General features: G+C 36.6%; 1 pseudogene; it reads right to left on the bottom strand.

Moving 5' to 3' along the window:
- Nucleotides 1-13,287: 13,287 nt before the first annotated feature.
- On the bottom strand, nucleotides 13,288-17,956 carry LOC136222722 (protein STRICTOSIDINE SYNTHASE-LIKE 5-like; annotated as a pseudogene).
- Between the last annotated feature and the right edge of the window lie 719 nt (nucleotides 17,957-18,675).

Consider the following 18,675-nt stretch of genomic DNA (forward strand, 5'->3'; position numbering starts at 1 on the left):
CTTGAGCTGATCCCGAAAGATGGGTGAGTATAGCACTCGTTTCCTCCCAGGAAACCAAACAACACAGATACTCCCTGAGGGATTATCAATCACTAGACCTCCCCTATTCTTTGGATCTAATTATACATTCTGGAAGAATAGGATGAAGAACTTTATTCAAGCCACAAACATGAGTGCATGACTTGCAATAGTTCAAGGTCCACATATACCTTATAAAACTGTTGATAATGAGAAAGTTATCAAAAGTGAAACTGAGTGGACAGAGGATGACCTCAGAAAATTACAAAACAATGCTTCGGCTATCAATATGCTTCACTGTGCTCTAGATGCTGCAGAATACAATAAGATTTCAGGTTGTGAGTCAGCACAGGAGATCTGGAAAAAGCTGGAAGTAACTTATGAAGGCACCAGCAAGGTCAAGGAATCCAAAGTGAACCAACACATGCGATTGTATGAGCTGTTCGAGATGACTGACAATAAGGACATCTCAGCAATGAATGCTAGGTTCACCAACATAATAAATGAGCTTAAAAGGCTCGGTAAGAATTTCACTGAAGAAGAACAAGTGAAGAAGATCTTACGAAGTCTTCCCAAAAGCTGGCAAGCTAAGAAGACAGCTGTAGAGGAAGCTCAGGACCTGACCACATACAAATATGATGAGCTGATCGGTTCCTTGCTGACCCATGAAATCTCCATGAAAAACTTTGAAGCTAAAGAAAAATCTGAGGACAAGAAACAGAAATCACTAGTGATGAAAGCTGACTCCACAGAAGCTGAGTCAACTGATGATGAGGAAATGGCCATGTTTACTAGAAAAATGAAAAAGCTGTTCAGAAGAAATGAAAGAAATAGTAAGCGGCCATACAAGAGAGGAGACAGATATAAAGCTGAGTCTAGTGACACCAGATAGAAAAAGGACAGCTCCAAGCCCGTCACATGTTATGAGTGCCATCAAACTGGGCATATTAAGTCAAGATGTCCTAATCTGAAGAAAGATAAGAATGGAAGCAAAAAGTCAATGGTGGCCACGTGGAGTGACAGTGATGAGTCGACATCATCTGAAGCTGAGCAAAATGAAACAGCCAACATATGCTTCATGGCAGATGATGGAGCTGACCAATCTCAATCTGAGCAAGCTGACCTCTCTGGAAATTCTGAGCAGGAGGAAAACAACAATGAGGTAACATCCTTACTTTTGCTTAGAAACGAAATGGTAAATGCCCTGAGTGACTTATATACACTAACTAAGAAGTGTAACAAAAAGATTAAGGCACTCAGCAGGCGTTGCGACGAGATTGAGGAGGTCAAGCTGAGTGACCTCCGATATCTCCTCCAGGACAACTCGGATTTACATACCAACATGCAAATCTTACATAAGTTTGTCACGGAGGTTCAAACTAAGTCAAAGAAACTTAGAAAGGATGTCACAACTTTACAGAACCAAATAAAAGGTTCAACTAAGAATAGACCCCATGCTGAGTACTCAGGTACTGGTCAGCATAAACAGTTTACTCAATGTAGCTGTTGTGGGAAGAAAGGACACACAAAAGCTGTGTGCTGGCATAACAAACAGACTGTCCAATGTGACTTCTGTGGTAAGAAAGGTCATACTACCAAGGTATGCTGGCATGCTCAGCACAACAATGCTGACCACACTCAACATCACCCTCAAAGGGTAACTATGTGTGGCTTTTGTGGTAAAAGTGGCCATACTACAAAAGTATGTCGTCACAAGTTAAAATATGACTTTGTACCTGTTTACACTAACAAGAAAGGACCCAAAAAGAATTGGGTACCTAAAAACGAATAGTTTAAAATGCAGGTCAGCTTGACATGCGTGGAGAAATCAAAACTCTGGTATATAGACAGCGCATGCTCAAGACACATGACAGGTGATGAAACTCAGTTCATCACATTAGAGCTTAAACGAGGAGGTAGTGTAAGCTTTGGAGACAACAAGAAGGGCAAGATAGTTGGCTCAGGAACTATCGGAGGTAACCCTAAAATTGAGTCAGTCTCCTTAGTTAAAGGTCTCAAATATAATCTTCTAAGCGTAGCTCAGCTTTGCAAGAGTGGAAGGAAGGTTATATTTGATGATACTAAATGTCAGATACTCGAGGGAAAAACAAATGATTTGATTTTAACAGCCCGTCGTGTAGAAAATGTTTACATGTTGAGTTTGGAAAAACAATTTTCAAAAAGTATATGCTTAGTGTCTAAAGAGGACAACTCCTGGCTATGGCATAGGAGACTTAGGCATCTCAGCATGGACCTCCTAGCCAAATTAGCTAGAAAGCAACTAGTTGAAGGATTACCCAAACTAAAATATGAAAAAGATCAATTATGTAATGCTTGTCAGCAAGGTAAACAAATCAAAAAGTCATTTCATAGCAAAAAGGTTGTCTCAACCAAAAGACCATTGGAATTACTACATTTAGATCTTTTCGGACCTATCCAGCCACTCAGCATGGGAGGTAAGAGATTTTCCTTAGTTATTGTAGATGATTTCTCTAGGTATACTTGGGTCATCTTGCTGAGTAGCAAAGATGAAACATTTGAGATGTTTACTTCTTTAGTCAAAAAGCTTGAAAATGACAAAGACCTAAGAGTAGCTCACATTAGAAGTGATAATGGTGGAGAATTCAAAAACCAAATGTTTGATGAATTCTGTGAAACTAATGGTATTGACCACAATTTCTCTGCCCTTAGAACTCCTCAACAGAATGGAGTTGTTGAAATGAAGAATAGGACAATAGTAGAAATTGCTAGGACAATGCTGAGTGAAAATAGGCTTCCAAAGTATTTCTGGGGAGAAGCTGTCAATACAGCATGTTATATATTGAATAGGGCCTTGGTAAGACCTATATTAAAGAAAACCCCCTATGAACTTTGGAAAGGACGAAAACCCAATATTGGATACTTTCGTGCCTTTGGGTGTAAATGTTTTATACTCAACACTAAGGATAATCTGGCAAAGTTTGATGCCAAAGCTGACGAAGCGATCTTTTTGGGATACTCAACAAACAGTAAAGCGTATAGAATTTATAATAAAAGAACCCAAGTTGTAGAAGAGTCAGTCCATGTATGGATTTCGATGAAACTGACCCTGCAGGTAAGACAACTCAACCCATGGAGGACGAGCTGAACTCAGCTCATACTAACCAAAGGTAAAATCGAAACTGAAATTACCTTTGCTGACCAATCTGTTCCTGCAGAGATTGTAGAAACACCTGTTCCAAACAACTCAACATTACCCAATGAGATAAAAATTCCAAGAGGACATTCAGAAAAGTCCATCCTTGATGATGCCAACAACAAAGTAATGACTAGAGACCAGCTTAGGAAATTCCTTAGCAATGTTGCTTTCGTATCAGTTCATGAACCAAAGAACTTCGCTGATGCTGAGCATGATGAGTATTGGATCAATGCTATGCAAGAAGAGCTTGACCAATTCACGAGAAATGAGGTATGGGATTTAGTACCTAAACCTAGGAATCAAAAATCCATAGGAACTAAGTGGGTTTTTAGAAACAAACTAGATGAGCATGGAAATGTAATCAGGAACAAAGCTCGACTTGTAGCCCAAGGCTATAGTCAGCAAGAGGGCATTGATTATGGTGAAACCTTTGCACCAGTTGCTAGGTTAGAAGCTATACGTATATTGTGTGCATATGCTAGTTTCATGAACTTTAAATTGTATCAAATGGATGTCAAAAGTGCATTTCTTAATGGTTTTATAAATGAAGAGGTATATGTTAATCAACCTCCCGGTTTTGAAGATCCAAAATTTCCAAACCACGTTTATAAACTCAAGAAGGCCTTATATGGCCTGAAGCAAGCTCCAAGAGCTTGGTATGAAAGGTTGACCAACTTCCTGCTGACCAGGAATTATGTCAGGGGAAAAGCTGACACAATCCTATTCATTAAGAAAAAGGGTAAACATACCCTACTTACACAAATCTATGTAGATGACATAATATTTGGTGCTGCTGACGAATCTTTATGTCAAGAGTTTAGCAAACAGATGCAGACTGAGTTCGAAATATCTATGATGGGAGAACTCAGCTTCTTCCTTGGACTTCTGATCAAGCAAGGTAAGAACGAAATCTTCATTAGTCAGTCCAAGTACACCAAGGAGATGTTAAAGAAATTTGATATGGAAGATTGTAAGCCCATATCAACCCCTATGGGTACTGATACTGTCCTATGCAAAGATGAGAAAAGTAAGTCAATAGATAGTAAACTCTATCGAGGTATGATAGGCTCCTTACTTTATCTCACTGCTAGTAGACCTGATATACAGTACTCAGTATGCTATTGTGCAAGATATCAAGCTGACCCAAGGGAATCTCACTTAATTGCTGTAAAAAGAATTTTTAGATATTTGCAGAGCTCAGTTGATGCAGGTTTGTGGTATCTAGCCTCAAATTACTTCACACTCATAGGATACACTGATGTTGACTATGGATGGGATAAGCTAGAGCGTAAGAGTATTTCAGGAGGATGCCATTTCCTTGGAAGCTGTCTAGTATCCTGGTTCAGTAAGAAGCAGTCATCAGTTGCTCTGTCTACAACTGAAGCTGAGTACGTTGCTGCTGGAAGCTGTGTAGCTCAAGTCCTATGGATAAAGCAACAACTTGAGGATTATGGAGTAAGAACTGAGAGAATAGAGATCAAATGTGACAACAAAAGTGCCATTGATCTATCCAAGAATCCTATTCAACACAGCAGGATGAAGCATGTCAGCATAAGGCATCACTTCATCAGAGATCACGTACTAAAGGGTGAGATCAAGCTGACCTATGTGCCAACAAATGAACAGCTTGCAGATATCTTCACCAAGCCCTTGGCTCGTGAACAATTTAACATACTAAGGGAAGCTATCGGTATGTCTAATCCTCTTCAATAATTCTAAGTATTTGAATAAATGTTGAGTGATTGTCATGCTGACTGATATCAATCTAGTAACTACTGCACATTGAGCTTAATAGTCTATGCTGAGTAGATACAAATGCTGAGTAAATATTCTGTGCTGAGTAGATAGACATATTGAGTAATCACCTTACGCTGAGTGAATGTACATGTTGTGTGATGAACGTATGTTGAGTTACTAAGAGATAGGAAATCCATCTACGTAGAATTAAATACTCAGTATCATAAACGACTCATATTATGGCAAACTGAGTAAATGCCCACTTGCACCAATAAACAATGACACGTGTAACAAATCATACCTAGAAAAACGCAAGTAATAATGAATACCCATGCGCCGAACCTGTCATAAATGGCAGAATCTTTGTCGATTAAAGTCCCAAGATGAAAACGGCTAGTTCATTAATGACTCAAAACTCTATAAGTAGTGGAAGAATCCCCACTCATTACTCTTTACGCTTACGATCTTCTGTAATCGAATCCTTCTCTCTCCCTAAACCTCAAAACCTTCATCTGCAACAATGGCTTCCGACAAAAATGAAATCCCTAACGTCACCACTCAGCCTGGCCAAACCTCTGGCAAACCCACTCAAGCTGACCCCCCTGGTTCTTCAAAGCAAATAGAAAGGAATATGATCAAGGTCCATAAAAAGGTCAACAACTTGGAGGTTCTGAAGTGCAGATGGTTTTCTCCAGGATTCGTCACTTCTGAGAAGCCATTCTGCGACTGGATCGAGAAAAACAAATGGACCGGTCTCTTCTCACTCGTCGGAAAAACATACCCTAGACTGGTCAGAGAGTTCTATTCCAACATGTTTGTTGATGAAGAAGATGCTGACTATTTGGAGACTACAGTCAAAGGTCAGAAAATCACCATAACCCCTGCCTATCTAGCTACTTTGCTAGATTTACCAGACGAAGGAATAGAATTTAGGACAACAAAAGAGAAGGTACCAAAGGAGAAGCTTGACAAGATCAAGGGGTTCTGCAAACCCAAAGATCATAAAGGTGAAATACCCAGCACCTGTATGGGGCAAGAACAGAAGATGGCTCACTACATGCTGACCAACTTCATCTTCCCCAAACTCAACTCAGCCTCATCTGCCTCCAATTTTGAACAGTGCTTCATATGGCATATGTTGACCTACACTCCACTTAACATGCCCGTCTTTCTGGTTGGGGCTCTTCAACGCAGCGGAAAGAAGCTCAGGCTGGGTTCTCTGATCACTAAGATCATTGAGGACAAACAGATTGAGACAATCAATGAAACTGATACCTTGGGAAATGAGATCACAGCAGCTCTGCTGGTTGGGTTATTATACAATCAACCATTGAAAGGATATGAAAAAGTTGTAGATACTGAGGAAAATGATGAAGCTGAGCTAGAAATTGAGCCTGAACATGAGCCTGAGAAAGAAGTGGAGGCTCCTACTGAGTCCCCTAAGGAAAAGAAGAAGAAGAAGAGAAAGGCCATTGACACATGCTCCAAAGACATCAATGCTGTCCCAAAGAAAGTGAGACTAGTGTCTCAAGAAAAGGTTAAAGCTGACAAGGCTAAGGAGAAAGCTGAGTCGGCAGAGAAGAGAAAGAGGCCAGAAGAGCCTGAGGATGAAGAAGAGGGAACTCCGGAATCCCCTTTGATGAAAAGGAAGAAGGTTAATACCTTAAAAACAGTTGAAGCTGATCCCCTAGATTGGGTTGTATCTTCCAAAGGTCATGGAACTGACCTAGAAAAGGAAGCTGAGAAAGAAACTGAGCAAACAGTTGAGAAAACAAATGTTGAAGTAGAAAGGGAAGATACAACAAATGCTGACAAAGAAACTTTTGTTGAGAAAGACGTCCATACTGAGCAGGAAGAACCTGCTGATGTTGAGCAACCTCAGGGTGATGTTGAGCAAAGAGTTGAGGAAGAAGAACATGTTGCTGTTGAGGATCATGTTGAGCAACATGAGCATCCAACTATGGTAGAAGAGACAGTTGATACTGATGAGGAGAACATTCATACTGACCCATCTCCCGCTAAAGAAGCAAAGTTCAAACGGCTTAAGAAGAAAGCCCATAAAACTCAAGTTATTGATCTCCTTGCAGACTCTCCTCCTCAAGATATTGATGCTGAAATGTCCAAAATTCAGTTCAAATATTTCTCTCATGATGCTGAGCTTGAGTCTCCTCCAACAGATCTTGTGCAAAACCAAGCCTCTGTTACTCATATTAAGGAACAAGCCAAGACTCTGGAGAATCCAAAAACTGCTCAAGATGATACAAATCCTGCTTCAACTTCACCCACTCAGGATGAGCAGATCAACATGACTAACCAAACTCCACCTCCAACTCAGCACGTTGACAACTCAGCTCCTGAAGCTAATCTGCATCAAAGTCCAGTCACGAATCAAGGTGATCAATCTGGAAAACAGCCAACTCCTCCACCATCAACCTCAATTTCAGCCTCTGAGACAAATGCGGCTCAATTCACCTACTTGAATGCCACTGAGTCAGGCCGACGCATCATTGCCTCTGCTCAGTCCTTGCTTCAAGAATTGAACCCTCCTCAAGCTGATGCTGCTAGATCTTCTCATACTGAGTCCTCTCAACTGCCTGGAATCACTCAGCTTCTCAATGAACTAAGAGGACTCAAGGATCTAGTAAGTGTTATGACCACCATTCAAACTCAGCAACCAAGGCAAGACCAAATAACAAAGTTGACTGAATTGGTTCTCACAATGGTGAACCATCTGAACTCGCTTGAAGGCAAAATCCAACAACCATCAGAAGTTAATCCAGGGTATGCCACTTCCGCTGAACTTCAAGGATATTTTGCTAAGTTAACTGCAGAACTGACCAAATCAAGTGCACCTGGCAATGCTGAGTTTGCCACCTCTGCTGAACTTCAAGAATGCTTTACCAAGCTTAATGATGAGCTGACCAGTACGCGTGACTTAGTATCTTCCTCCTCTTAGTGTATAATTGACCAACTGAGTGAAGCAGTCAGCCTACTCAACATCAACAAAGCATAGATGGATGTTGATCCAGTCTCCAACAGTGAACTCTTGAGCTTTTCCCAAGCAATTATGAAGGCAATGCGCATCAACAATGCCCAGCGCATATTTTATGACTCTGCCTTGCTCAAGATGTACCACCAATCTTTTGGTCAGCTCACCAGCTCGCTCACCTGGCTTAGCAAATCTCATAAATGCCTGCTCAGCATGATTAGCAGCTCTCTTCGGGTTCCTCGCCATGTCCAAGATGACAGTGTTCCCATAATTGATGGCTTGCGAGAAAGTACTAAGAGGCTCCAGCGTTACTCAACTCACCTCTCCTCTCATGCTCGCACTGACACATTCATTTATAAACCCGATGATGGCAAAACGGGGGAGAACAGCCAAGAGGGAACTCAGAGCCACGGAGGAACTCAGCTTGCAGGTAATGCCTCAGGAAGTAAGGATAAAGGCAAGGGAGTATATCAAGCTGAGGAAAAGAAGAAGAACTAAATATAGATATAGTCTTGCCAATGTCTAGGACTTAGCATAAGAATCCTTCTTCATATGTTTTTTTTTTGTTTGGCTTAATCTATGACAAGTACTATTTCCTCAATCTGGTCGATAACATTGAACAAACAAATTAAGAAGTAAAACATACTCAGTATACATTAACACTAAAATACTTAGGTAATAAACTGAGTAACAACATACTTCTAATATTTTTGAAAGCTGGCTAGCTCAGATCTTAAAAAATCTAAACATTAAACTAAGTCAGTATACACAAATGTCTTAAGGTTAATTCAATTAACTCTTGGAAGGTTTAGAATTAAGTTAAGACAATATGTGCAACCCTTACGGGGGAGTCATTTCAAAAATATATCAATCATGGGGTAACTTATAACTGAGTTCCATAATTATGTATTTTGCCAACATCAAAATGGGGGAGTTTGTTGAAACACCTTTCCACAAGATTTTGATTTGACAAAATCATCCATGATTAAGAGGCAATTAAATTTAAATGCTTTGATTTAATTGTACTAATGTGTTTGTTCAATATTGAGTGTAAATATATATATAAAGTTAGACAGGTTAAAAGTCAGCATAAGCCAAAGCTGAGTGGAACAGAACTCAGCATGAAAGAATAGAAGCTGAGTGGAGTGGAACTCAGTCTCAGAAGTCTTCTTCAAAGTTGCCAGAACGAAGCTGACTAAATTAGAAGACTCCTTTAGAATTGTATAAACAGAACGGAGCCGACTAAGAAGGAACTCAGCATGGAAGTTGAACATTCGAAGATAACGAATGAAGCTGAGTGACAGTCAGGACAGCATGAAAGATCCGTTCACTAAAGGACAAAGTCTGCCAATCTTCTGCACCAATAATTGAAGCCTCGAAAATACACAGAAGACTAATTCAAAGAAACATGGGTCAATGGATTATTGGTAAAAGACAACTGGCACAAAAAGACAAGTCTGATGCAAGAAGACAAAACCTGACGCCTGAAGAAAACAGAGGAAGGGAATGGCGAAACAGACTGAAGCTGACCAGAAGCTGTCTGCTAAAAGAGCCGTTTTGGACTTAACGGCTAAATCATATCAAATGATCCAATCTTCAGAAATTCATCTATAAAAGGACAATGATAGTTCTTGGATCATTTGCCGAAGTATCAAAAGAAAAATACAAGAGAGAAAATCTTCAAAGCACTCAAATACAAAAAGATCTTACACCAACGTTTCTATTCTCTGTGTAAATGCTAGATTGATTGTTTTGTAATCCTCTAAGGTGTTCTTTAGTTGAAAAAGAACAAGTGTGTGATCAATAGGAATATTGAGAGTGTTGAGCTGAGTACTTGGTTGTAAGTATTCAGTGGTAGAAAAATCTAAGTGCTGGGTTGTAGTACTTAGTAGGAGCTGAGTAGACGAATAGAGGACGTACTCTTGCATACTCACTGCCTTGTAAAGGGTTTGTGCTCTACCTTGAAAGAGCTCAGTATTGGATTGAAAATCCCAGGAGGAACTGGGGACTGGACGTAGGCAGAGAGGCCGAACCAGGATAAGTCGTACTGAGTAACTTCTAAACTCTTTCTCTCAATATATATATATATATGTGCATGTGTTGCTTGTTGTATTTACTCAGCTTATAAATTGTTAAAACTGAAACTGAGTAAATCTGAGTGCTAAGTTGGAAGCTGACCTTTCAAGTATCAATTCCCAACTCTCAAGTCAAGCAGTCTTAGTCAGCATAGAACTAAAACTGTCTGACTAATCAATCGGCCGTGCTGACCAACACGCTGAGTTATCAAACTCTTAAAATAACATTAAGTCAGCATAATTAAAAGCGAAAAAGTTACATTAGTTCCTATCCCCCCCTTGGAACTAATTACTAGGGACCAACAATTGCCACAAAAGATGAAGATGGAGCCTAAGTCAATAGGTCTATCAAAAAGGTCATCACCTAGGAAAATAGAGAAGCCTACGCTAATGCAGATGCCTAAGATGCAAAAGCCACGTGAAAAAGTGGAGCACAAGACGAACATGGCTAAAGGTGGATTTTTTACGTCCATGAAATGTAAGCAAGGCGCTTACAACCAACAAAGGGCCACCAAGAAAGCAATCATTAAGGAGATGGTGTTTCTGGAAGTTCTAGTAGTCAAGAGCTTGAGCGAATTAGCTAAGTTGGGGAAGGTTTGGCAATATTGACTAGAAGGTCGACGATAACAATGGAACAGAGATTACAAGTATGAGTCGAGGCGACGTAGGTCATGGGAGACCAACAAGAAAGAGTGTGGCAAACCCAACAGAGTGGAAAAGCCCAATTGTGTCATAAACAACAAATAGAAACATGAACATGTCGTGTTTTGCAAGGAAATGCAAGATAATAGGAGCAGACACATAACTACTTGAATAAGGAAGCCAATAAGAAAAAAGAAAACCAAATCCTAAGTATGTGAATGCCATATTGATCGAAGAATTTGCAAAGGAGCCTACGAAGTATTCAAGGTCAGTGTTGGTGGGAAGTCTTAATTAATAACACCACCAACGTTGAATAATTCTAGAATTTGAAATAGGTTATTTTTGTATCTAAAAAAATGAAGAAAAATCTAGATAATTCAAGTGAGATAAAGTATTTAGATTTTTATGTCTAATGTGTGACTAATATTTAGAATCTAGAAAGCTTACTATATTTTCAGATTAGTTTTATTTTTAGATATATGGCTATTATTTACTAGACGATCCATGGACGATTAGGCAGCATTGGCTTTTTTGTCTATAAAAAATGGGTTCGATAAATCTGGTTGTCTCGTATATCTATAGGGAAGGGAATCAAGTCGCCGATGCCTGCAAATTATGACAGAACCGCATATGATACCATTTGGTGGGATGAACTGTTGAAATACCTTTCCACAAGATTTTGATTTGACAAAATCATCCATGATTAAGAGGCAATTAAATTTAAATGCTTTGATTTAATTGTACTAATGTGTTTGTTCAATATTGAGTGCAAGAATATATATATAAAGTAAAGACAGGATAAAAGTCAGCACAAGCAAAGCTGAGCAAAACGGAAACTCAATGTAAGCGGAGTGGAGTAGAACTCAGAAGCAAAACGAAGCTGACTAAAGTTAAAGATTTCTTCAGAAGCGGTTAAACAGAATGGAGCTGACCAAGAAGGAACTCAGCTCAGAAGTTGAACATCCAAAGATAAAGCTGAGTGACAGTCAGGACAGCATGAAGGATCCGTTCACTAGAGGACAAAGTCTGCCAATCTTCTGCACCAATAATTGGAACCTCGAAGACACACAAAAGACTAATTCCAAGAGACATGGGTCATTGGATTATTGGTAAAAGACAACTGGCATAAAAAGACAAGCCAAACGCAAGAAGACAAACCTGACGCCTGAAGAAAACAGAGAAAGGGAATGGCAGAACAGTCTGAAGCTGACCAGAAATTGTTCCCCAAAAGAGCCGTTTTGGTGTTAACGGTAACAACAATTCAAAGGATCCAAATCTGCAATTTCCTTCTATAAAAGGACAATGAAGAACCTTGGATCATCGACTGAAGTATCAAGAGAAAAATACAAAGAGAGAAAATCTTGAAAGCACTCAAATACAAAAAGATCTTACACCAATTTTTCTATTCTCTGTGTAAATGCTAGATTGATTGTTGTGTAATCATCTAAAGTGTTCTTTAGTATAAAAAGAACAAGTTTCGTGATCAATAGGAATGTTTTGAGTGTTAAGCTGAGTGCCTGGTTGTAAGCATTCAGTGGTAGAGAAATCTAGGTGCTGGGTTGTAGCACTTAGTAGGAGTTAAGTAGACGAATAGAGGAAGGTACTCTTGCATATTCAACTGCCTTGTAATTGGTTTGTGCTCTACCGTTAAAGAGCTCAGTATTGGATTCAAAAAGCCCGGAGGACTCTGGGGACTGGACGTAGGCAGAGAGGTCGAACCAGGATAAGTGATACTGAGTAATCTCTGAACTCTCTCTTATATTGTATGTGTTGTTTGCTATATTTACTCAGCATATAAATTGCCTAAGCTGACCTTGAGTAAATAAGTGGTGCTGAGTTAGAAGCTGACCTCCAAGAGTGTCAATTCTTAACTCACAAGAAAACAACTTTAGTCAACATCTGACTAAAGCTGTCTTGAAATATATCTCACCAAGTTGACCAAAAGCTGAGTTAATAAACTCTCAAAATAACTTCCAGTCAGCTTAATTAAAACATTGAAAAAGTTATATTAGTTCCTAACCCCCCCTTGGAACTAATTACCAGGAACCAACATGAACTTCCTTTGTTTTGTTTATCTGCTTTCATTTGTAATTTAGGAGGACGACATGTTTACTGTTTCTCATAACCTTTTGTTTGCTACTCTATTATTAATCTATATTAGTCTCTGACACCTCATACGTAAATGCCCTTCGGGCTTGCAGCGTGCACAACACATGCTCATTCCACCATGTGTTTTTAATTCCATAAATTAATGAGGTTGTCAAAAATCGAACCGTCGACCGTTTGGTCAAACCGGCTCTGATATCATGTCATTGAACCACTTTAACCAACCGTTCAAGTTGATAGTTAAGGTCCGATCATATATTTTATATTAATCTCTGGTACAAATTAGTCCTCTATTTTCAACAGTAATTCTTTTTTCTTTTTACTCCATTTGCCGTAATATTGTAATTACTCCATTTGCCGAAACCTAACATAGAGAAAGTGCAGAAGTTGATGTTGAGGGAGGAAAAGCAAAGACCTTTATTGACAAAACAACCAAAATATTAACATGTGTTTACTTCATAAGTAAAGAGTCCCAAAATTCTTACATAAATATATGTCTGAAAGTAAAACTTACAATCATGATACAAGGAAAGAAAAATTAATTAAACTGTTGTTAAATTATCGAGATTGAGACGAAGAATGTAGGGAGAGGATAGAAAACCCAAATATAAATGATTTCCAATCTTAACTCCGCAAGTAACAAATTTTAATTGAGGATCAGAGTAATGTGCAATTGGGTTTCCTTCCAAATCAACCACAAAGACACCACCATTGCTTGCAATTGAGGATCCATTTCATTACAATTCCAATCAACTTTCTCAACATTGGATATTTGAATGCTATCTCCATCATTATTGAACTTCCCTGTCAAAATAATAATAAGAGGGTGTTCTGTTACTTACTTCCTGAAAAGGCCTACAGAGAATCCGTGCTTTTTTTTTTTTTTTTTGTAAAAGTAGTCTTTTCGAAAGACAAACAGTAAATAGGAACTGTAAACAGCAAACAGCAAGTATCCAAACGTAGTAGTTTAAAAATAAAAATAAAAAAATTTACCGATGAAAGTCCTATCCAGAAATGGTCATTCCCGTCATAACGGATGTTATCCGGTGGTCCGGGCAGATTAATAACAAAATCTTCTATCTCTCCTTTCTTGTTCCCTTGGATAAAATACTTTCTACATCTTCTCCTGCAACAATAATAAATTACTAATAAATTACTTCTTTAATCATATTAATTAAAAAGTAAATAATACGTACAAAGGGGTTTCACAGAAGACTAGGAAATGTTGAAGAGGTGAAAGAGAAAGTCCATTTGGGAATTAAAGATTGTGAAGCAAAACATGTGTAGTGAGTGTTGATGGATCAAAGCTGAGAAGACGGCCATTGGGTTTCCATAATATCCCAAACAGCTTCATAAACATTATATTTATAAGAAGGATCGGTGAAATAGATAATTCCATCATCTTCTGATATATCTACACCATCTGTTAATTTGAATTTTACTCCTTCTGCTTCATCTGTTAGTACCTCTACTTTTCCTTCTTGGTTTACCTTCAATAACCCCTGTTTTAATATGCATATCAAAATGTAAACTTGCATTAAAAAAAAAAAAATATGACTAGGGCATCAGAAATGTCAAAACGGGTAAAAATGGGAGAAGTCTGGTAGAAACAAAGTTCAAATTAAGGCATTGGAGAAGCATCTGAGATCATAACGAGTTTATTAATGCAGAAAATGGTGCTAAAAGGGACAATTGAAGCTACCGGAAGAGTTGATTGAGTACTTTCAGGCCCGAGATCGCCGACCCACGGCCCAAATTTTTGAAACAACAAGTTTTGGGACCTCTCAATCCTGTATGGGTCATTGAATTTTCAATTTTAGATCATTCTTGTTTTTTATTATTTAATTTCAGTTCAATTCAGCATCCACTTTCAATATTCAGTTTCAGTAGTATTCAATAATTTATCATTATTTATTATAATTATAATTATTTATATATAATTTATTATCATTATTATTATTATTATTTATCTATAATTTATCATTATTTATTATTATTATTATTATTATTTATAGTTTATCATTATCTATAAATTAAATAAAAATCAAAAAATGATACTTTATTTAAGTATATATCGTTTAATAAAAAAATAAAATTAAAATATGCATCCATATTTGAAAATTAAGAATTGCATCCATATTATGAATTATTTCTCAAATTTACCCAATTTATCAATATTTGGGATAAAATTGCACCATTTTAGATATTAGATGTAAAATTACTCCAGACCCAAAATATTAGGGGTATTTTTGCACCTTAACCCTTAATTGTAATAAAAAGTTAAAAGTTTGTGTTCATATGAAATTTTGTATTTAATTTCATAGACTTTAAATTATATGTAAATTTGTGTTTGTATGTAATTTGTATTTTTAATTTAAATTAGACTCATTTTTATTTAATTTCATATGTTTTTATCGAGCCAAGATTTTATCAAGTCGAGCTTTTATTTGATATTCAATTTAATTTTATCTTTAATAATATATTTATTTATTATTGATATTATTATTATTAGACCTATTATTATTATTATTATTATTATTATAAGCTTATTAATGTCTAATATTATCATTAAAATTATTTTAAAGTCTAATATTATCATTATTGTTAAGTTCGGTTAAATTCGGTAGCATTCAGTTAAATTCAGTTCAATATTCAGTAGCATTCAGTTCAGTTCAGTTCAATAGTATTCAGTTCAGTTCAATTCAATTCAGTTCAGTTCAGTTTTTTTCAGTAATAAAGAACCGAGTTTTAGACCTTTTTATGGGTCGGATAGGTCCAAGGTCGGACTGAATTCAGCGAGTTTTCACCTAAAAATGCTCCATTCTAACCCAAAGCAACTTTTTGTTAATTTAGATAGTCGAAGCTTAAAACCAAATCCTAACCCAACCAAATATAAACTCACATAAAAAGATTTATATTTGTAATAATAAAAAGGGTTAAGGTGCAAAAATACCCCTAACGTTTTGGACCAGGAGCAATTTTACCCCTAACGTCTAAAATGGTGCAATTTTACCCCTAACGTTGGAAGCCAAGATCAAGTTTACCCCTAACGTTAATAAATTGGGTCAATTTGAAAAATAATTCATCAAACTGTCTTCTCGGTCATGAATCTTGTTATCTACACTTCATACGTGTGTCATTTTATAAGTAACAAATCACAAACATTCGTTGTGATGTGAAAAAAAAAAATATTGTCTTTTTGTACGGATTAGACAAAAAAAATGCAAAAAATCCATCGAATTTATAAATATTAATCTCAAATTCTATTATTAAATTATAAAAAACATGAAATCCTTTTTTTAGAACGAATTATTATGTAATTGGTGCAGAATAATGAACAAAAATATCTGTGTTTTATAATAGTATCTGAAATTGACTCAATTTATCAACGTTAGGAGTAAAATTGCTCTTGGCTTCTAACATTATGGGTAAAATTGCATCATTTTAAACTTTAAGGGTAAAATTGCTCCTGGCCCATTTTTAACTAAAAATTGGGACGCGAGGGCAGGTCAGACATCCCAACGAGGTTGGCACCCCCGACACAGCCCTCAACCCGAATATTATTAATAAAAGGAAAAAGAATACAGAGGGAGAAGAAACTAAAAAATCAGAAAAGAGCAAAATAAAACTAGTGTACACGGATGTGTGCTACATTACAGATATCTTCGAAAACAAAGCTTTGACAGGAATCAGGTGGCGTGTTCCACCACAGTTTGGTATTAGCATTCTGACCAATGCTAGCAAGACGGTCCGCAGCTTGGTTTCCCTCCCTGAAGATGTGAGTGGCGTTCCAAGTCAATCCGGCAAGTTTTTGGAGACAATTGCACCAGTCTCTCCTGATCCTCCAGAGAACCTCTCTAGATTGATGTCTGAGAAGATTAACCGCAAAGGAAGAATCAGACTCGATCCATAGACGATCCCAATTCCTCTCGCAAGCTTCGTGAACAGCACAAATAATGGCTTGAAGCTCCGCTACTTGGGCATTCGCGAGCTGCAAAGGTGCAGCAAAACAGCCAACTACAAATCCTCGGTGACCCATAACGTTAGGGGTATTTTTACACCTTAACCCTAATAAAAATTAAAACGTTATACTTAAAATTAAATATTTGATATATAAATATATAATTAATATTTAATAGTAAATTCTACCAAAAAAAAAATATTTAATAGTAAATGCTTCTTATTTTTATAAACTCCAAGTTTTGTCTTGAGACGATTTGGTATCTAGTCTAGAGAGGCAATATGTTACTTTAAATAAATTAAGATGTCCATTATATCATTTTAAACAAATTCAAATGACTATAACAATACATTTTGTGAGTTTAATTGGCCAATCGGCTTTTTAGGCCAAGTTCATAGACTCATGTATAAGCTTATATTGTTATTCCTTTAAGGTTAAAATATCTATATTTTATAATGATGTCTAAAATTGATCAAACTTGCTAACTTTTAGGTTAAAATTGTCTTTGGCCGCCAACGTTAAGATAAAATTGCACCATTTTAGACGTAAGATATAAAATTGCTCACTATTGTAATGTTGTAATTATTTTTACATTCATATATTGGTCCAAAAAAACTGATTGATACTAAAAATTTACGAAGTATCTCCTTAGTTTATTAGCTTAATTAAAGTTATATGATTAATTCATAGGATCCTATAATATAACAATAGAATAATTGAAATAAGTTGAAATATATATCATAAGAATACCAACAAAGCAGTAAATCACTCTAAACAGATTTAAATTCAATCATCACTTAAAAAAAATATTAAGTTGCCAATATATAAACCTTAATTTTAATAAGTTGATGACAAACCTTGTAAGCGTCGGCAATGATGAAATCATGATTCTTTCCCTGAACGATTCCGAGGGGTCTACCACCGGTGTTGACCCAATTCTCCACAACCGAGTCATTCAGCCTGACTCGTTTGATCCACCCATCAGCACACGTCGTGTAAATGAAACCTGTCTTGCTGTCCTATGCAATATCTTCCGGTCCCTGCAACACACCCTTACCCAAAAACTCTACATCTCCTTTGAGGATGTGGTCGTTAATTTTCAATGCCTTCAGAGGAGACTGGGTCAACTCGTGAATCGGTATTGGAGCTGGGTCAAACGAGTCGAGCTGATAAACGAGTATGATTCCCGTAAGAGGGATTAAAGTAGAGAAAGCAATAGTGAAGAAGCTCCATGAAGTAGGAGAAGCCATTTTTCATTTGTTATTCCTGAATATTAGTTAATTTATGATGTTACCAACTTATAAGGTTGTAGGATATATATATGTACACTTACCAATAATTAAATCCATGAAATTTTAAGTTCGCAAATTCAAAACCATACATAAATAATTGGGATTAACAATGCATTAATGTTCTTTAAAGGAATGCATTAATATTTATGAGTCAGAATATACATAAATATTAATTAGTTTATTATTTCAAATAAAATTATTTTTTCAAAATAAAATTTGTAATTCAAAGATAATTATTTAACAGGGTAAATTTAGTAAAATAATAACATACTGTAATTCAAATATCTCTGCCTATAAAAAAAATAAAAAATATTAAATATTATCGATATTTCTTTAATATATCATCATATAAGCATTTAATTCATTCTAAGCTCAATAATTTCAAATTATAATTATATGAGGCATGATATAAAAAAACGTATGGTTATTTATATAGTAGATTCTAAATTTGACGTTATTTAGAGATAGATTTTTATCTGTGCTTTCCAGTAAAATTAATTTTACTTTTACTTAACGAAAAATTTAATTGACTGTTTGGCCGTTATTTGATTGCCCATATTGGACAATGTAAACAAATTTATTAATAAATTAAAGTGTACATTGTGGTAAGTTGTTTGTAACTGTATTAGAAAGTAAAAAGTTTAGACACTTGGATATCCTTTTAATTAACTTATATA

This window comes from Euphorbia lathyris, chromosome 3, assembly GCF_963576675.1.
Source record: "Euphorbia lathyris chromosome 3, ddEupLath1.1, whole genome shotgun sequence".
Taxonomy (NCBI): domain Eukaryota; kingdom Viridiplantae; phylum Streptophyta; class Magnoliopsida; order Malpighiales; family Euphorbiaceae; genus Euphorbia; species Euphorbia lathyris.